We start from the raw sequence: 18,320 nt of genomic DNA on the forward strand, positions 1-18,320 counted from the left end.
TTACCTCTTTTACCCAGGCTACAAGGAAGGAACAAAGTAATTTTACCAGTAATTTCTGCCCAGGACCCAAGGGCCTCATCCTGGGATGTGCTTAGTCATATGCTCAATATACACTTATCCTGTCATAGATTATTCAGAAGCTGAAAAGCTGGTGGTGAAGCTGCTGCCCTCTTTCCGCTTCCAAGCTCTATCCTTTCGGGATTGTTCCCAGTGGAACTGCCTCTCTGAAGGAGTTCTTCATGTTAAATACATTTTAAATGAACGATTCCTACCTTCTTTTTTATCTCCACCAACATTTCTTTTCCCCTGTTACTTTCTTTCATTTGATTAGATAGAAGGAAATACAAGAATAACACAGGTATGCAGCAGTAGGCTAGTGGACCAATAATTTATAACTTGGGTACCAAAAACTGGGTGCCTGAGGTTTAGGAACCTCTAAATAAAAGTGGCTTGCTGGGAGGAAGGATGGTTTTGTGGTTCAGGCACTGGACTGGGACCCAGGAGGTCTGGACTCAGTTCCATGATTTTTCACAATTTCCTTTGTGACCCTGGCCACACCACTTGCTCTTTCTCAGCCTCCGTTCCTGGTCTTTAAAATGAGGATAGTATGAGAATGTCTGTCTTGTCTATTTAGATTGTAGATTCTTTGGAACAAAGACTGTCGTCTTACTATGAGTATGTACAGCTCCCAGTGCAATGAGGTCCTGATCTTGGTTGAGGCTTATTAGCTGCTACTGCGATATACTACTACTAACTTTATTTTTAGAAGTGATGAACACCAATAATTTCCAATGAAGTCTACAGGATCTCAGTCCCACTGAAAATATGCCTCACTTAGAAAACGTCCATCATTATGCTTTGTGTTATTCTGGAACATGGAGGCATTTGAAAAGTGAATTCTAACCTTTCCCCTTTGGAAAAGTGATGATGATTTGCTTTATTGGTGTTTACAGTCGGATATAATTCCAGCAATTTCCATAATCTTGATCTTTTCATTTGTGGTATATTTTTACACACGGCTTTTGTCTATACGTGATGACATACCGAGTGGAATCTCTTCCATTGCAATTAGAACACTGAAGATGCGGATCCTAACACTTCAGCCACGTTTCTCATTCATTACTTTTGAAAGAGTTTGGTGATGATGTGTGTATGTGTGTCTACAAATCCAATAACAATCCTCATTAAGAGTTGCAAAACATGAAACCATTTTGATCTCAGACAGATGGCAGCTAAATGAAGTTTAATTAAAGAATGAGAGCTTTGATTCAAATCATTTTTAAAATATAGCATACTGAGACACTGGAGAAACAGCATAAACAGCATCTGGGCTTTTATTCAGAACCCAGAATCCATTTGTGAGGAAACGCTTTGCAATGAGTTTGTCAACAGCCTCTTGAGAGACTCAAGCTGCTGGCTGGATACAGCATAGAAATCTTGCTTTCTCGCTGAGATAATATGGCAAATACCTAGGAAACTGCTAAGGAACCGATGAGAATTTTCAGTTGGTTGGTTTATTAGAACTGAATGAGTCTTGTTCCTTCAGTTTTCTTGAAGAATGAAACTAAATCAAAAGAGAGTAAGGTTTGATTTAAGTCACAATTGCAGTCAAAATCTATTCTGTTCTGCATAGGTTCTTATGTAAGTAGTATCTGAGCACCTTCCAGTGGCATATTAAGCAAGGTGACGAACATCTCTTGCATGTTACTCAATAGCATGTAGATTCTAACATGGGCTAAGCTGGGCCAAGTTGAAGGCTACGTTTTAATTCAGCCGGGTTAGCGCAGGTTCAAGGCAGTGTGCCTTGTCTGCACTGAGCTGCTGGAAGGTGTTGGTTAGCTCATGTCAGCTAACACATAGTTACATCACCCATTAAACCCTCCTCTGGACCCGGCTTGAAGCACAAACTGCTGCATTGGGGCAGCCTACACACCACTCCTAGCTTAATGCTGTGCTTAAAGTCAGAATCTAGCCAGTTATTTCCACAGCAACCAACAGTGCTATTGTAAAACAGAGGTTTGTGTGTTCAAGTGATCAGGAGCAGGGACCGGTGAATAATTATGAAATATAGGTCCAGAATCCTGAAAGGTATTTAGGTGCCTAACACCGACTGATTGCAATGGGAGTTACGTGCCTAATACCAGTGAGGAGCTGGACCATAGAGCCTGATTCTCCATTTATGCCGGGTTGTGTGGCCATTTAAACCAGCACCAATTGGGTGTAAATTGCTCCCATTCTGAGCTGGTAATATTTTGCCCCATTTTGCACTGGTGTAAATGACTGCACAGTGGCAGAACAATGGAGACTTGGGCCCAGGGATCTTTTGTCATACAAGGGAATCCACTAATAATAACTGAAGGAAGAGAAATACAGAAATTACTACTTGTGTACTGACTTTTCCCCCCCCTTTCTCAGCAGACCAGACTACTTTACTTTTCAAAGGGTTTCCATGTGGTGGCAGCAGCCGATCAGCACGTGTTCAGGTTTTAAGTACTTCACAACTTCTAAAAGCTGTGTGGTCTTCAAACCCATCCATTTCTTTCTTCTCAGCTGGTGAAGATTGGCCCAACTCCTATGACCCCATTGGAGCTACACCAATTTACACTAGCTGAGGATCTGGCCCACGAAGTGGAGTTTAAAATATTCAGGATATTTTGAAGCCGCACATCTTCCTTGAGGCTGATTCTACATTGCTTTGCACCTTGTGTGCAGTCATTGGAGTGTAAAATGCTGCTTCTCTGGTTGGGTGATGACGTTTTCCACCCACGCTGCCCAGATGCAAATGCTGCACACTGTGGAAGACTTTGGGGAGTCAGGCAGCTTGTTTTCCTCTCTCAGGTGAGTTGTCTCAGTGATTAACCTAATGATGAACATGCCCATTAAATATTATCTGTAGCAAGGTACCAATGGAGAACGCCGTGAATTACAAGTGACTGGCATCCCCATGCTGAAACTTTGAGGTATGTTTCCCTGTGTGTGTGTGTGTGTGTGTGTGTGTGTGTGTGTGTGTGTGTGCGCGCGCACACACCTCCATTTTATGTTAACGGGTGTGTATATATATATACACCTCCATTTTATATTAATGGGCTGTATCTATACAGCAAGGAGAGTGGAGAAAGAGCCCTTCTGCAGAGACCAGCATGATGTTAACATATATGTGGTGTTCCTAGTTTTACCCATTTTCTTTGGTTCCTCAGCATTGCATTGTATTAAGGGAGGGCTGGGCTTCGCAGTTCACTTTCTCTAAATCATCTGAGAAAATGGTTTCAGCAGCAAACCTGGTTTGACTGCAGCAGGTGATGAAGTACGTATGTAATCAGATGGAGTTTTCTTTTTCAGTGTCCCATGAGGACACTAGCAGTGGAGCGTCTAAATCGTTTCTTAAGTGAATATATTAAACAGCTGCCTCTGTTCAAATTAACAGATCCATGGGGTACGAAGGCAGATTGATGCAGCTGAATTAAACTGCCACACTTTAATACCAACCTTCTAACACCATTTGCGCGGGTATTTTTTGTGACATTGAACAATGGGATGGAGCTGTGTGACCCATCATTGAAATATTTTGGATGGGGTTTATTAAAACAATGAGACTGGCACGCTTCAAAAAGGCAGGCAACAACCCAGAGGGGGTTATTTGTTACAGTCAGATGATTTCATGATCCTTAGAGGCTAGATTTTAAAGCTGTTGGGGGCTGGGGGGGCTGGATACCCAAGGGTGTCCTGGTTAGAGGTCTGCTCGGGCCTACTTTTTATGCCCGACCCAGATCTGAACTGGACCCAAGCTTGCCCAACCTGAGCCAAGCCCGAGAAAACCAAGTAGTTTTCCAACCCAACCCTCCTTACTGAACTTAAGTCCACACCAGTGCCGCCACCTCCTGCCTGTGGGGTAGGCTGTTCTCCTCCTCGCCCTGGGGTCAGCACAGAAGTGGCTGTGTGTGGCGTTGGATGGGTACTCTGCTCCTGCCAGCCTCCGCCCTGTGCTTTGCTTTGTGTGCACTGCAGAGTGAGAGGCCTTGCGAGTCCTCGGGACGCTCACTCCACAGTGCAATGAGGCAGTGGCCAGCAGGAGCAGGGCACCCAGCCGCTGTAGTGTGGTGGGCCCTATGGGCAGGAGCAGAAGAGCTGACTGAGCCCAATGGGGTCCATTTTTTTCCCCACCCGCCACTTCTAGTTGGGTTGCACGGTTCTAGCCCATGTGTCCCAGGCTGGTTTGGAAAGCCTAGGCCAGATTTTTAAAATGGGCTCCCTCCCCAGGCGGTCAGTTATTGGGCCTGCAATGGATGTTACTTGGATAGCTAGGTACCTAATTAGTTCGAAAGCTTGTCTCTCTCACCAACAGAAGGTGGCCAATGAAAGATTACCTCACCCGGCTTGTCTCTAGGTACCTGAATGGCAGGCAGCACAACCCTTAAGCTAGGCCTGCAGTAATAGAAGAGAATAATTCCCCTTTTGTGCTGGATTTTTGGTAGCACTGATCTATCTGTCTTAGGTATGTATCTAGAAAATCACGGGAACACCACTGTGACCCACATAGATTGAGCAAGGTGCCTAGGCTCCCTATACGATGAATGGGGCGAGAGATGCAAGCTGCCAAAGCCAGCATGCTAGGTGGGGAGCTGCCTAAGCTAGCCAATGGGAGCTGCCGAGAACAGGGGTGTCTGCTAAGCCCTGCCCGTCTCTGAGATAGGTGCGTAAGACCCGGCTGCAGAGAGGCGCCTAGCTCTGCTGGAGATCCACAAACAGGAATGATTTAGGTTTTTATCCACAGTGGGGCAGAGAGAGGAGAGTGAGTGAGTGGGGAATAAGAATGACTGGAGTCAGTGATTAGAGCGCCCACCTGGGAGGTGGAAGACCCAGGGTCCAGTCCCCCGGCTCCAGTCACTCTGTCATTATTTCTCCACAGTGGAACAGCTTCAATAGGAGGGCCTGAGGGAGCCCTCTGCATCAGAGCTCCCATCCGGGGACTGGGGAGAGCATGCTCCTGAGAGGTGGAAGGCCTTTGTTTAAATCCCAGTTCCCTCTCTGGCAGAGAGGGAGGAACTGAAGCCGGGTCTCCTCCATCCCAGGTGAGTGCTCTAACTCTTGGGGTAAAATACTCAACTAATAATACGGTGTTTATACTGGAGTGAAATGAGACGCGTCACAAATACATGAGTTTTTAACTGGCACTCCCTTAATACAATGCAATGCTGAGGAACCAAAGAAAAAGGGTAGAACTAGGAACTGTGGTGTGGTAGTTCTACCACTGGCTCCAGCGGTCAGATTTGGAATGGGATCCAGTCCAGCAGGCCGCCCTTTAGCAAAGCCTACCCCATTGAGCTCCGCACGGGACTTAGGCAGCCTAACATCTGTCTTCCCTGGTTTGTGGATCACTCTGGGGCTTCGGTGAGGGATAAGTGCCCAGACACCTAGAGCGACACAGCGGTGCGCAGGCTCAGTGGCAGAAACTTAGGTGCCAAGGGAACTTTTACCTTGAAAATTTAGGCATGGAGTGAAGTTAGGCACTTACAGTGTTCATCAGGAATTTTGTAGATCACAGTGTAGCCAAAACTGGGTCTTATGCACCTAAATCTGTGGTTTAGGCACCTAATTACCTGAGCCAAAGAAGCTAAAGCCTAGAGTGAAATCAGTGGGAGTTCGGCACCTAAATACGTTGAAGATCTGGGGTAAGTGACTTGTCTGTGTTTATGCAAGAAGTCTGTGGTAGAGCAAGGAATTGAACCTGCATCTCCCAAGTCCCAGCTATCACCTTAACAGGACCGTCTATTAATAGCATGGAAAACGACGACAGGTGAAATTCACCCCTCCTCCCACAAAGCCTGAGTAATTGGGACTCCTCCGGAGGCCGAAGGGGATGGAGTTCACCCTCTGTGGCAGCTATTCTAGCTTATGGGATGGACCATATGCCTCGTTAGGGGCTGAAATAGCAGGGTCAGCCCTTTCACAACTCCTACCCGTAACAGCAACCCTTGCCAGTCTGTTCAGAGCTAACACTGAGCCCCAATCTGCAGAGCAATGGGGTGTCTGAAGGGACTCCACACTGCCCACCTCGTGCCCATCCTTATGGAGGGCGGCAGTGGCAGTACTGCACTGCCTTGTACAGGTTGTCTCTAAGCAGGTGAATTACATCCCACCTCTTGGGTGCAGATTGTAACGGTTTTACTGTGTTGGGGGAAGGCAGTGAGTTTTGGAAATGTATAAAAACACTCAACTAATAATATGGTGTTTATACTGGAGTGAAATGAGATGCATAACAAATACATGAGTTTTTAACTGCCACTCCCAGAGCATTTTCCCTCCAAGAACGTCAGAGCATTTTGAAAAGCCTAACACCCTAAGGCTCTGAACAGTCCTGGGAGCTAAAGTATTATTTATTACTGCCCTTTAAGAGAGGAGGAAACTGAGGCACGGGGCATGTAACTGCCTACCCCACGGCTACAAACTAAGCTCATGGCAGACCTGGGAATACACCCGTCTCTTGACTCCCAGGCCCACTCCCTTTCTCTATATGTCTCCTTGATGTACAGATCCAAAGACCTTCAGGAAATAAGCAAAAGCTTCACATCTCCAACTGCTAGATTTAACGGAAAGATGTGTAAAAGAAATCCTTGAGCTAAACAGTTCCCTAGTGGCTTTACAGCTGAGAAGGCTCAGGAGTACTAATTAGTAGGGCTGTTTTAAAAAAAAAATGATTACAAAAATTGTTTTAAAAAATTAATCGGACAATTAATTGCACATCTATTTAAATATTTGTAGATGTTTTCTACATTTTCAAGTATATTGATTTCAATTATAACACAGAATACAAAGTGTACAGTGCTCACTTTATATTTATTTTTTATTACAAATATTTGCACTGTAAAAATGAGACAAGAAACAGTATTTTTCAAGTCACATCATACAAGTATTCTAGGGCAATCTCTTTACATTTGTAAGTTGCACTTTCACAATAGATATTTTGGTTACATAACTGCACTAAAAAACAAAACAATGCAAAACTACAAGTCCACTGAGTCCTACTTCTTGTTCAGCCAATCGCTCAGACAAACAAGTTTGTTTACATTTGCAGGAGATAATGCTGTGCCTGCCACAGGTGCTGACTTTTCAAAGTGCCGGGGGGGGGGCGCTTAACCCCCGGCTCCACCCGTACCCCGCCTCTTCCTGCCCCCACTCTGCCTCTTCCCACGCAGTTCTGCCCCCTCCCCTGAGTGCACTGAGTCCTCACTCCTCCCTCTTCCCCCCAGTCCAGCCTCCTGCATACCACAAAACGGCTGTTCATGGTGGATGGGAGGCACTGGAGGTTGGCAGGGAGCTGCTAGAGAGGCTGCCAGTGGGTGCTCAGCACCCACCATTTCTTCCCCCATGGGTGCTCCAGCCCCGGAGCACCCACGGAGTCAGCACCTATGGGGTTCACAATGTCACCTGAAAGTGAGAACAGGTGTTCTCATGGCACTGTTGTAGCTGGCATCACAAGACATTTACAGGCCAGATGCACTAAAGATTCATATGTCCCTCCATGCCTCAACTACTATTCCAGAGGACATGTGTCCATGCTGTTGATGGGTTCTGCTCAATAACAATCCAAAGCAGTGCAGACCGACGCATGTTCATTTTCATTGTCCGAGTCAGATGCCACCAGCAGATGGTTGATTTTCTTTTTTAGTGGTTCAGGTTCTGTAGTTTCAGTATCGGAGTGTTGCTATTTTAAGCCTTCTGAAAGCATGCTCCACACCTCATCCCTCTCAGATTTTGGATGGCACTTCAGATTCTTAAACCTTGGGTCGAGTGCTATAGCTATCTTTAGAAATCTCACATTGTTACCTTCTTTGCGTTTTGTCAAATCTGCAGCAAAAATGTTCTTAAAACAAACAACATGTGCTGAGTCATCATCCAGAGACATACAATTCTTCCCCAAGGAGTTCAGTCACAAATTTAATTAATGCACTATTTTTTTAACATGCATCATCAGCATGGAAACATGTCCTATGGAATGGTGGCCAAAGCATGAAGGGGCATACGAATGTTTAGCATATCTGGCACGTAAATACCTTGCAATGTCAGCTGCAAAAGTCCCATGTGAATGCCTGTTGTCACTTTCTGGTGATATTGTAAATAAATGGGCAGCATTATCCCCTGTAAATGTAAACAAACTTATTTGTCTTAGTGATTGGCTGAACAAGAAGTAGGACTGAGTGGACTTGTAGGCACTAAAGTTTTGTATTGTTTTGTTTTTGCAGTTATGTAACCAAAATATCTACATTAGTAAGTTGCACTTTCACGATAAAGAGATTGTCCTACAGTACTTGTATGAAGTGAATTGAAAAATACTGTTTTTCTCATTTTGACAGTGCAAATATTTGCAATCAAAAATAGTAATATAAAGTGAGCACTGCACACTTTATTCTGTTGTAGTTGAAATCAATATATTTGAAAATATAGAAAAACATCCGAAATATTTAATAAATTTCAATTGATATTCTATTTAACAATGCGATTAAAACTGCAATTAATCGTGATTAATTTTTTTATCACAATTTTTTTTAGTTAATTGTCTGAGTTAACTGTGATTGATCAACAGTCCTACTAATTAGTTAAGGAAGTGAAGGGAATAAAACAATACTCATTAAATTTGCTCCTGATACTCCCATTTCAGATTCCATAATAGGAATAATTGTGTGGAGGGCTGAAGGCTCCAACACTGAGGATCACTGAGTATGAACACATCAGCCATGGGTCCGGCTTCACACACTGTTGAGAAGGAAGGCAGAGGCCTGTTGGGGTAACAGTTTTGCCGCAAAGACTGTCTCATTTTTTGGTGATAATGGACACGTGGATCTGAGTATGCAGTGGTACTGTAGCTGGGTCTGTCCCAGGAATCCCATGGATCTGAGGGCAGAATCAAGCTTCCTGTTTGTAGTGAAGCTCTTGGCCTCTCCTTGTTCAAATCTCCCTCCGTGAGGATGATCTGTGAAAACCTCCTACCCTAAAGCACTACAACCCTTTAAAAAACACTGTAGAATAATGAAGAAAACAACCTCCCCCCCAGCCTCCCCTTCCAGCTAAGTCAGTGCTCCACTACATGATCACCTGCATACTTTTTTTTTTAAAGATGTTAAACCCCAGATTTTTAAAAGTAGTTAGGCATTGCTCTGCTCAGAACTGCAACACATAACTGAATTAGAAGGCTAAGGTTTTGTCTACATGAATAATTAGTCTGTGGCAAACTGGGGAATGAATCTATCTGGCACTAACCTGCTGCGATCTAAGTGTCCGTGTGCATTCTGCTGACGCATTTTAACAGTTCTTTTAGGCGCTTTGATCTAGTCCTGTTTCAAAGACAAATAAATGCATTAAAGAGGGTCAAAGCACATTAACACTTAGGAAAGAAAAATTAAATGCACAACTACAAAATGGGGAATAACTGGGTAGGCGGCAGTACCGCTGGAAAGGATCTGGGGTTTATAGTGGATCATAAATGGAATCTGAATCAACAATGTGATGCAGTTGCTAGAAACACAATTATCAGGAGTGTCTTCTGTAAGATTACAATCACCCTGCTCTACTCAGGATTGGTGAGGCCTCATCTCGAGTACTGTGTCCAGTTTTGGGTGCCGTACTTTAGGAAATATGTGGACAAACTGGAGAGTCCAGAGGCAAGCAACAATTATAAAGGGTTTAGAAAAAGTGACCTATGAGGAAAGGTTAAAAAGACTGGACATGTTTAGTCTTGAGAACTGGTGACTGAGTGGAGACCTGATAAGTCTTCAAATATGTTAAGGGCTGATATAAAGAGGATGGTGATCAATTGTTCACCATGTCCACTGAAGGTATCACAAAAAATAATCAGCTTAATATGCAGCAAGGGAGATTTAGGTTAGATATTGGGGAAAACTTTCTAACTGTAAGGGTACTTTAGCTCTGGAACAGGCTTCCAAGGGAGGTTGTGGAATCCCATCATTGAAGGTTTTTAAGCAAAGGTTAGACACATACCTGTCAGGGATGGTCTAGGTTTACTTGGTCCTGCCTCAGTGCAGGTGGTGGACTAGACCTCTCAAGGTCCCTTCCAGCCCTACATTTCAATGACCCTATGAAAGATAAAACACCCTCAGGGCGAGGAGTATCTGAAAATTGTGAATCTGTCCTGAAAAGGGTAGATAGACTTCTCACTAGATGAGTACTTCCAGCCCTCACTTCTTCTAGTTAATCACCTCTGCCAACCTGCATCACCTTTGCCTTTTCTGAGCTGAATTTCTGCCCCAATCTCAACCGGCATTGGTAAGGCAAGGAAACTGCAGTTTTGGGTAGGATTTGATTTAAAAAATGACTTAACACATTTGACTGCTTAGTGACATACAATTGGTTCTTAATCTTAATAGTTAAAACAGTTGTATTTTTCCTCAACCAAATGAAGTAATCCCAGATTAGTAAAAGAGATGAGTAACAATGTTGTTTGCTTTAGAATAAACACATTTTTAGATTTTAATATCTACTAAAACAATCCTCTAATGAATATCATGTAAAATATTTCCCCCTAGAATGTAGAGGGATTTTAATGGAAAGGAAGGAAATAACCATGATAGCTTGGATAAAGTTGTGGGCCAGTGTGGCAGGGGTTTGGAGCTGAACTAAAACAATGAATGATTGGTAGAAATTTGCAGTATGAATAACCTAGTGATAGGTGGAACAATATTTCCTCATAAAGAAATCCGTAGTGACACAGAACTCCCCAGATGGTATTACAAAGAACCATATGGATCTCACTTCTGCATTTCAAGAATGTTTTGCAGCTTGTTGGCAGATGTACGTGTGTACAGGGAAGCAGATGTTGGCAATGACCATAATCTTTGTATTGCTCAACTGATGATCAAGTTAAAGAGGATGAAAAAGGTTAAAAGACCATGCACCAACAGCGTGCAATTAAGAGCCCTAAAACAAACATGCATTCCGCAGGTTCAGTGATCTTCAGTTAACGCCGTTAGAAAACCAAGACATTGATACTCTGTGGGAAAACATCAGAAAGTGCTATCGAAAAAGTGCAAAGACAGTTCTAATAACAAAATCTAAAAGGGAAGAATGGATTAGCGATGCTACTTGTGAGGTAACGAAAAGGAGAAAAAGTGTAAAGCAAAAGCACATGAATGCTGAGACACGAAGAGACAAACAAGTGGCAAGAGGAATACAGAGCTCTAGACAGAGAGGTAAAAGAAAGTGCTAGAAGAGAGAAAAGGAGATATATTGATAAAAATGTTCAGGGGCTGAAAATGCTAGGAGACCTTGCAAGCTTGTATGAGACAATCAAACGGCTAACAGGAGACTTCAGCAGTACAGGAGGCTCAATTAAAGAGGCAATGGAAAAACTCAGTATAGAAGAACAACATAGGAAAAGACTGACCGAATGTTTTCGGGCTGTTCTAAGTAGCCCAAGCCCAAGTGAACTACTAGAACTATGTGATGAAGACGTATCGATTGATATTGATTTAGGAGCTATTACAATGGAAGAAGTTAGAAAATCCATCGGTAAAATAAAAAATGGGAAAGCAGCTGGAGAGGATAACTTTATTGGGGAGCTGCTTGAAGCAAGTAACGAAACAGCCCTCCAGCCTTTCCTTGTGTTTTTGGATAGAATATGGAATGAAGAAGAGAACCCAGCACAGTGCAATAGAGGCATTAGAGTCAACCTGCCAAAGGAGGGTGCCCTTTCCAACTGCAATAATTGGAAAAGAATCACATTACTCTGTCTGGAAAAAGCATGTGCAGCAGCATCCTAGAACACATCAAGAAACAAACAGACCTTCAACTTAGAACTGAGCAGGTTTTAGACCACTGAGATAATGTACAGACAATATTGTTGTTCTCATACATATTAAAGAACAAAGTGTGGCATGGCAAGCATCTCTTGTGATAAATGTTATAGACTTCTAGAAGGGTTCTAACAGTGTACACTGAGACAGTCTTTGGAAAATTATGGCATACCAGCAAAAATAATTAGAATAATCAACAATCTGTATAATGTCCCAGATCTTGAACCCAGGCCAGTGAGTTCCTAGACAGCCTTTACATCCTGGCCTCCACTCACTGTCTGTTGAAACCAGGGCGGGCTGAGAAGCTAGTAGGACTATAGCCTCAGCCAAGGCATTGCCCAGGGGAGCAATGAAAGAAGGCTGCAGCAAGTTGTCTGAGCAACTAGATAATCCCGTTGTGGCTGCATTGGACCCTGCTTCCTGCACCCAACCCTGTTCATGCTCTGCTCCTTGCTACTATGTCACCTCTGCCTTTGCTCCTGTTCCCACTGTGTTCCTGCTCTGCACCTGATTCTTGCCTCTCCTCCAGTTCCTGTACCTCCAACCATCAGTTACCAGTCCTGGCTCCAACCCCAGCCTCTGACTTTTGACTCTGGCTTGATCCCCAATTGCAGTTGACTCTGGTGCTAATCCTCAGCTTCGTTCCCCAACTTGGATGCCTGCTCTGCCCACTAGACCTGACTCCCGTTCTGATCACTAGGCAAGACTGCCTACATTCTGGTCCATAACAGATAATGCTGAATGTGCCATCAGAGATGGTGATGACATCACCCAGTGGTTTGCAGTAACAACTAGAATAAGGCAAGGGTATATTATGTCCCCACTATTGTTTGCGCTGGCTACTGACTATGTCATGAGGAAAGTAATCGCAGAAGGCAACCAAAGCATTTAATGGGCAAATGATAAAGCACAATTGGATGACCTTGTCTGACAACACATCATTTAATGGAAGAAAAGACCCAGCTTTTGGCAGATGAAGCAAAACAAATTGGTTTGTTCACCAACAAGGGGAAGACAAAAATATATATGGCTATCAGTATCCCAAAAGTTATCATTAGAATGGACAAAGAAACTCTAGAAGAAATAAGTCATTTTACCTAACCAGGGAGTCAATGTGCAGTGATGGTGACACCAAGCTAGATGTCAAGCAACACATATCAAAAGCAGCAATCAGCTTTCATAAACTTGAAAAGATTTGGAAAAGTACCATGATTGGCTGTGACACAAATACAAATTCATAACACCAGCATCATGTCTGTCCTCTTTTATGGGGCAGAGATATGGAAATCTACAAAAATTGGTAAGAAAATCAACTCGTTCCAAAGTAAATGCCCGCAGAAGATCTTCAGAGTCCATTGGAAAAAGTTTCTTGCAACATCACAAATTCTAAATAGACCAAACCAATCAAAAGCATCAAATATAGTAAGAAGACGACAATAGACATATTTAGGACGTGCTTTATGGATGCCACCAACATGACTTCCACCGCAAGACATCGCCTGGGAAGAGAAAAAAAGGGCGAATTAGAAAAAAAAACATTATGAAGAACAATAAAGAAGCCGAAGCCTGAACAGACTAACACAAGACTGAAATAAATGGTGGAAACTGGCAGATGTCCTATGCCCTAAAGAGCATGGAAAGATGAGGAAGAAAAACGCTATGTAGTGAGTACTGCAGCCAAACCACCAAGAAAAATAGGAGGCAACATTTAGCAAAACCCTCTGGACCTGACTGAAGACAAAGCCATAACAGGAAGAGACTACTCAACAAGTATTGTTAAGATCTGGTGAAGTCTGGAGCAATGGCCAATGAAGCACAATGTTCTACAGGAAGCGCCTTCTCCAATCACAGTTAAGAAGGAATTAATTGGAACATTGAGAGGAGAGCATTTATATCAATAAGGGGTCTGGTTGCATTCTACCCAGTAATGCAGTCTTCAAGCATAACTCATTTCTTCTCCCATACCCCGTCTGAAATAACCCTCCCCAACAAAACCCTTAAGATCTTGGGGAGTTTAGTCAGCCCTGTGCTAAAGAGATAAGAATCAGAAGTGAAAATTCTACACAGATAGTGTATTTAGATTTACCCAGAGAAAATTTAAGTACAATGTTAATTACACATACCTTAATTATGTTTAGTTTTGTGGTTCTTAAATATGACTCATCACATGTATTGATACAAAGCTTTCTAGTAAAGTCACCCTAACATTTACACAATTCCAAGGCAAATATTACATATTTTTGAGGCGAAGATAATACAATTTTACTGTTCAAAAGTCTGGTGAGTAAGTGAAAAGAGGGAAGTATTTTCAAATATGTTTTAAAAATTGTTTTCAAAGACACATCATCAACTTGAAATCTAGTCAGTTTAAAAAAACGAGTTAAAAGTAGTTTATTATAACAATGTAGGACTGGAAGGGTCCTTGCGAGATCAAGCCCAACCCCTTGCAGTGAGGCAGGGCCAAATAAACCTAGACCATGCCTTACCAGTGTTTGTCTAACATGTTCTTAAAAACCTTCAGTGATTGGAATTCCAAAACCTCCCTTGGAAGCCTCTTCCAGTGCTTAATTATCCTTACAGTTAGCAAGTTTTTCCTAATATCTAACTTAAATCTTCCTTGCTGCAGATTAAGCCCATTACTACTTGTGCTACCTTCAGGGGACATGGTGAACAAGTGGTCCCCGTCTTCTTTAGAACGGACCTTAACATATTAAAAGCAGATGATCATGCCCCCTATGTGTTGATGTGCAAGAAGCTGCCAGGGTTCTCAGCTAGCATCCCCATCCTGCCACCATGCTGTGCAGCAAAAGCATCCCAGTTTTGCTGCCAGGGGCACTTCATATCTGCAGAGGCAAGGTGCAGGATATACCTGGTAATGATTCTGAAACACGATTAGATAATTAATGGGACTGATCTTCCATTTCTTGCTCAGCTGAAAAAAATCCTGTTGACTTCAATAGGCATTTAACGTGAGTAAGGAATGCAGGTTTGTGCCCAGTGCACATGGAACAGATGAAGCCATGTAAAAGTGCCAATATCGATTTATTTTAAAATATTTTCAGTGGTTATTGCATTGACAACTCATTGTTGGTACAAATATCTAACAACATACAGAATTATAGGTAAAGCTACCAAAAAAGGGTAGCAAAAAACTATGACTACTGCTGAGGTTAGAAAGAATTTGTCTTAGCTGTATCTGTACGTTTCGTTCCACATTTTCAGTTTAATTTTATTTAAAAAAAAAAAAAAAGATCATCAGATGAGGTTTTCCGTAAATAAATGCAATGTTTATCAAAATCTAAATGTTTTGAGGGACCACGACTGACAAAATTTTTGACAGGGAAAAATTGAAATTAATTGTTTTGATTTTTTTTATTTTGATGTTGAAACATTAATATAAGGTAAAACATTTAATTTGTACTTTATCATTTCAATTAATTTTGTTTTTACTTTTATATGAAAATATTCATTTTATTATTTAGATCTAATCGTATATAACATGTATTATAGTTAATATTTTCATATAAAAGTCTAAACAACATGTCTTTACTTTATGAAATGTTTTTTCTTTTTTTTTAAAAGAACATTATCAACATGAAATGTCAGAAGGTCCCAAATTATTTAATTTTGCTGGAAATTTTCATTCTGATTCTGTACAAAAACAAATTTTGAAATGTCAGAATTTCCCGTGGAATGGAAATTCCGCTTTCCAAGCAGCTCTAACTGCAGTGTAGTAAGATGATGACTAAAAATTGGCCTTACCATGATCAGCAAAACTGGGCCTAATATATGGCTTCATTATACTGAGCACAAGTGGGGAAATGTAATAGACTATTAGATTAGATTAGTTTAGATTATTACAGCAAGGAAAGGAACTATTTTTATACTAGTTGTTTATTGTGCTTATATAAATCTAGATAAGCAGACTGTAAAGCTGTTAATTTTAACAAAAAACATGATCACTTATTGGCTTGAAACTATTTTCACCTTCCACTGTGGCTTTTACGGAGCACTGACACTGTAGGCTGTTTGCTGAAAATAAACAATGTAAACTACTGTTTGTTGATTTTTCCAGAATAACTTTGCAACCCAACGGTGCCTTGGGCAGCTAAGAGGGTCTGTTGGCATGGATCAGCTAGCAAGATTCTGTTCTGTTCTACAACACATGCATAGCTAAGATAGGTATTAGACAGCAAACAGTAGCAGGTGTGTTTTAGATGTGTACACAGGCCTGTTGAGAGAAATTTGGGGCTCCATCTCATTTCCCCTGCAAGATGTTTTGGGGTTGGCCTGAGCTTGGGATCCCAGTTTAGTTATCCCTCTGTACACATCTCATTTTTTGGGCTGGAAGGTGGTGAAACTAGCTGATAAAAGTAACAATGCGTAATTTGTCTTTTGTCATACAAAATCAAGAGTACACCATTCCAGTGATCCAAAGATACATACTCAAGATAACGTATGGATCATGTAGCAAATAGCACTGCGGGTCTGTGTCTTTCCCTATTACTTTTTGCAGCAGTGGAATTCAGCTGATCCATGCACCAATGTGTAATTTGTCTGTTATGTGAAAGCAGAGGACCCACCCTGTCAGTGATGCAAAAGCACGCGTCTCCATGGATCAGGTACTGGCCAGCTGTGCGTCACCGGGATCTTTCCCTATTACTTTTGCGTGTTTGTTTGAGGGGTGTGTGGGGGTTCTTGAGGGGCGTGTTTGTTTGAGTGGTGTGTGTGTTTGGGGGGGGTGGGAGTGCTTGAGGGGCATGTTTGCTTGAGTGGGGTGTGTGGGGGAGGTTGTTGGGGGTGTGTGTGTGGGTGGGTGGGTGTGTGTGAGTGGTGGGGGGTTTGCTGCAATCCAGCTGAGCACCAGAGCAGCTGGCTTGTTTTTCACCCGCCAAGAGCATGTCCAGTGGGAGGCCTGAGGAAATGGAGGGCAGGCCGGGCCTGCTCTGAGGCCTAGCCCTGCCCAGCCTCCTGCTCCCGAGCTGGTTTCCCCGCAGGGGATCCCAGGCTCCAGGAGGGCGGTGGAGGGAGGGGGCCGTGCAGGGCCGTTTAACGTCTCCCGCGCCTTTCCTGAGGGACACTCCCTCGCGCAGGTGCCCCCCGGGGCCGGCGGCCGCCGCGCCCGCAGCTCCCCCAAGCGCCGAGGCGGGCCGCAGAGCCATGTTCCCCCTCGCCGCCTGCCTGAGAGGCCAGCGTTGCTCTCTCGCTCCCTTCCCTCGCGCCGCCGCACGCCGCGGCAGCGGGTCGCCAGCGCGGGGCACGCCGGGAGTTGTAGTCCGCCCGCCACCCAGCCTGCCGCTGCCCAGCGCGTGAACGGACGGGGCCGCCGAACCGCAACACCCGGCAGGCGCCGCGGCCTCTGCGCCTGCGCAAATGGCTTTCCTCGAACAAAAAACTCCCCCCCTCTCCCCCCCTTACATCGGTCCTGGGTTCAGGGTGAACGACTGTGTGAGGGGACGAGGCCCGGCCGGCGCCCCAGTGGACGCGGTCACCGAGCACCCGCCGGGAGCCCGACGAGTCGCGAAGAGGCCGCGGGGACGGGCCGAGCCGAGCCGGGAAGCGCCTGCTGTGAGCTGGGATTAGCTTGGCCTCCCCTCGCCCCGAGGCGGCGGCGGCTCCTCGCCGAGACTCACCAGGACCCGAGCTGCCCTGATCCCGGCGGCGGCCAGCCAGTGAGTGAGAGCCCGGGCCGAGCGGAGAGCGGGCCTGGGCCGGTCCCTGGGGTGTTCCCCCGCCCTGGTCGCTATTCCCCGTGGGGGTGGGGGTGACTCATATCCCTCTCCCCGTTCCCTCTGTGTGTGTGTGTGACTCATATCCCCCTCACTGTTCCCTGGGGGGGGAACTCTCCCCCCACCTTCGCTATTACCCCCACCCACGGGGAAATCACCCCCCCCCCGGTCGCTATTCCCCGTGTGTGTGTGTGTGACTCACGTCCCCCCCCCCCGTCACTATTCCCTGTCCGTGTGTGTGTAACTCACAATCTTCCTTCCCTGGTCACTATTCCCAGGGTGAAGTCTGTGACTCTCATCCTCCTCCCCAGTTGATATTGCCTGGGGGTGGGATGGAGGGGGCGTCATTAATTTCCTCTACCCCCAGCTTTGCTGCTCTGCAGCCACTATTCCTTGAGGTTTATACCCCATCAATTTCCCCCTTTCCCCCAAGTCACTATTTTTTGGGGATGTCTCACTCTCTCCCACCAGTTGCTATTGAGATTGAAGGGCATCTCATTTCCCTTTCTCCTGGTGGGAGTTTTCACACCTCTTCCAGTATTACCTTGGTGGTTGAGCACAACATCCTCCATCTTTGGGAGTAATGCAGTGATCTTGATCATAGAGAGGAAACTGCTCTTCCCTTGGTTGGGGCTATGGTCCTTACACTGGGGTGCCACTGCTTCTCATTGTCTGGCACATGCCAGGTCCTGGAGCATGCTGGTAGGGAATGAGCATAAGAGAGGAGGCCAGGGCAGGCAGCTGCTTCTTGCGAGGGCATCAGGGTGAGTATGCTAATAAACCTTTA

At 44.4% G+C, this 18,320-nt stretch overlaps 1 protein-coding gene and 1 long non-coding RNA gene across 6 annotated transcripts in view; one reads left to right on the forward strand and one right to left on the reverse strand.

The window, feature by feature from the left end:
* Positions 1-1,308: 1,308 nt before the first annotated feature.
* LOC120387302 lies at positions 1,309-17,701 on the reverse strand. Its single transcript, XR_005590112.1, has 3 exons — positions 17,438-17,701; positions 9,256-9,329; positions 1,309-1,564 (listed from the first exon to the last, which is right to left on the reverse strand). It is a non-coding gene; the product is annotated as an uncharacterized LOC120387302 (long non-coding RNA).
* The window catches only part of GTF2I (general transcription factor IIi), a 71,685-nt gene continuing 70,540 nt past the window's right edge, over positions 17,176-18,320 (forward strand). For 2 of the 5 annotated variants that reach the window (XM_039507798.1, XM_039507799.1), the window contains exon 1: positions 17,180-17,476. The gene's annotated coding sequence lies outside the window, so the exon portion shown is untranslated. Of the gene's footprint in view, positions 17,477-18,320 lie in introns of all 5 variants that reach the window. The other 3 variants (XM_039507797.1, XM_039507796.1, XM_039507800.1) reach the window with 2 other exon arrangements.

This window comes from Mauremys reevesii, linkage group 20 (assembly GCF_016161935.1).
Source record: "Mauremys reevesii isolate NIE-2019 linkage group 20, ASM1616193v1, whole genome shotgun sequence".
Taxonomy (NCBI): Eukaryota; Metazoa; Chordata; order Testudines; family Geoemydidae; genus Mauremys; species Mauremys reevesii.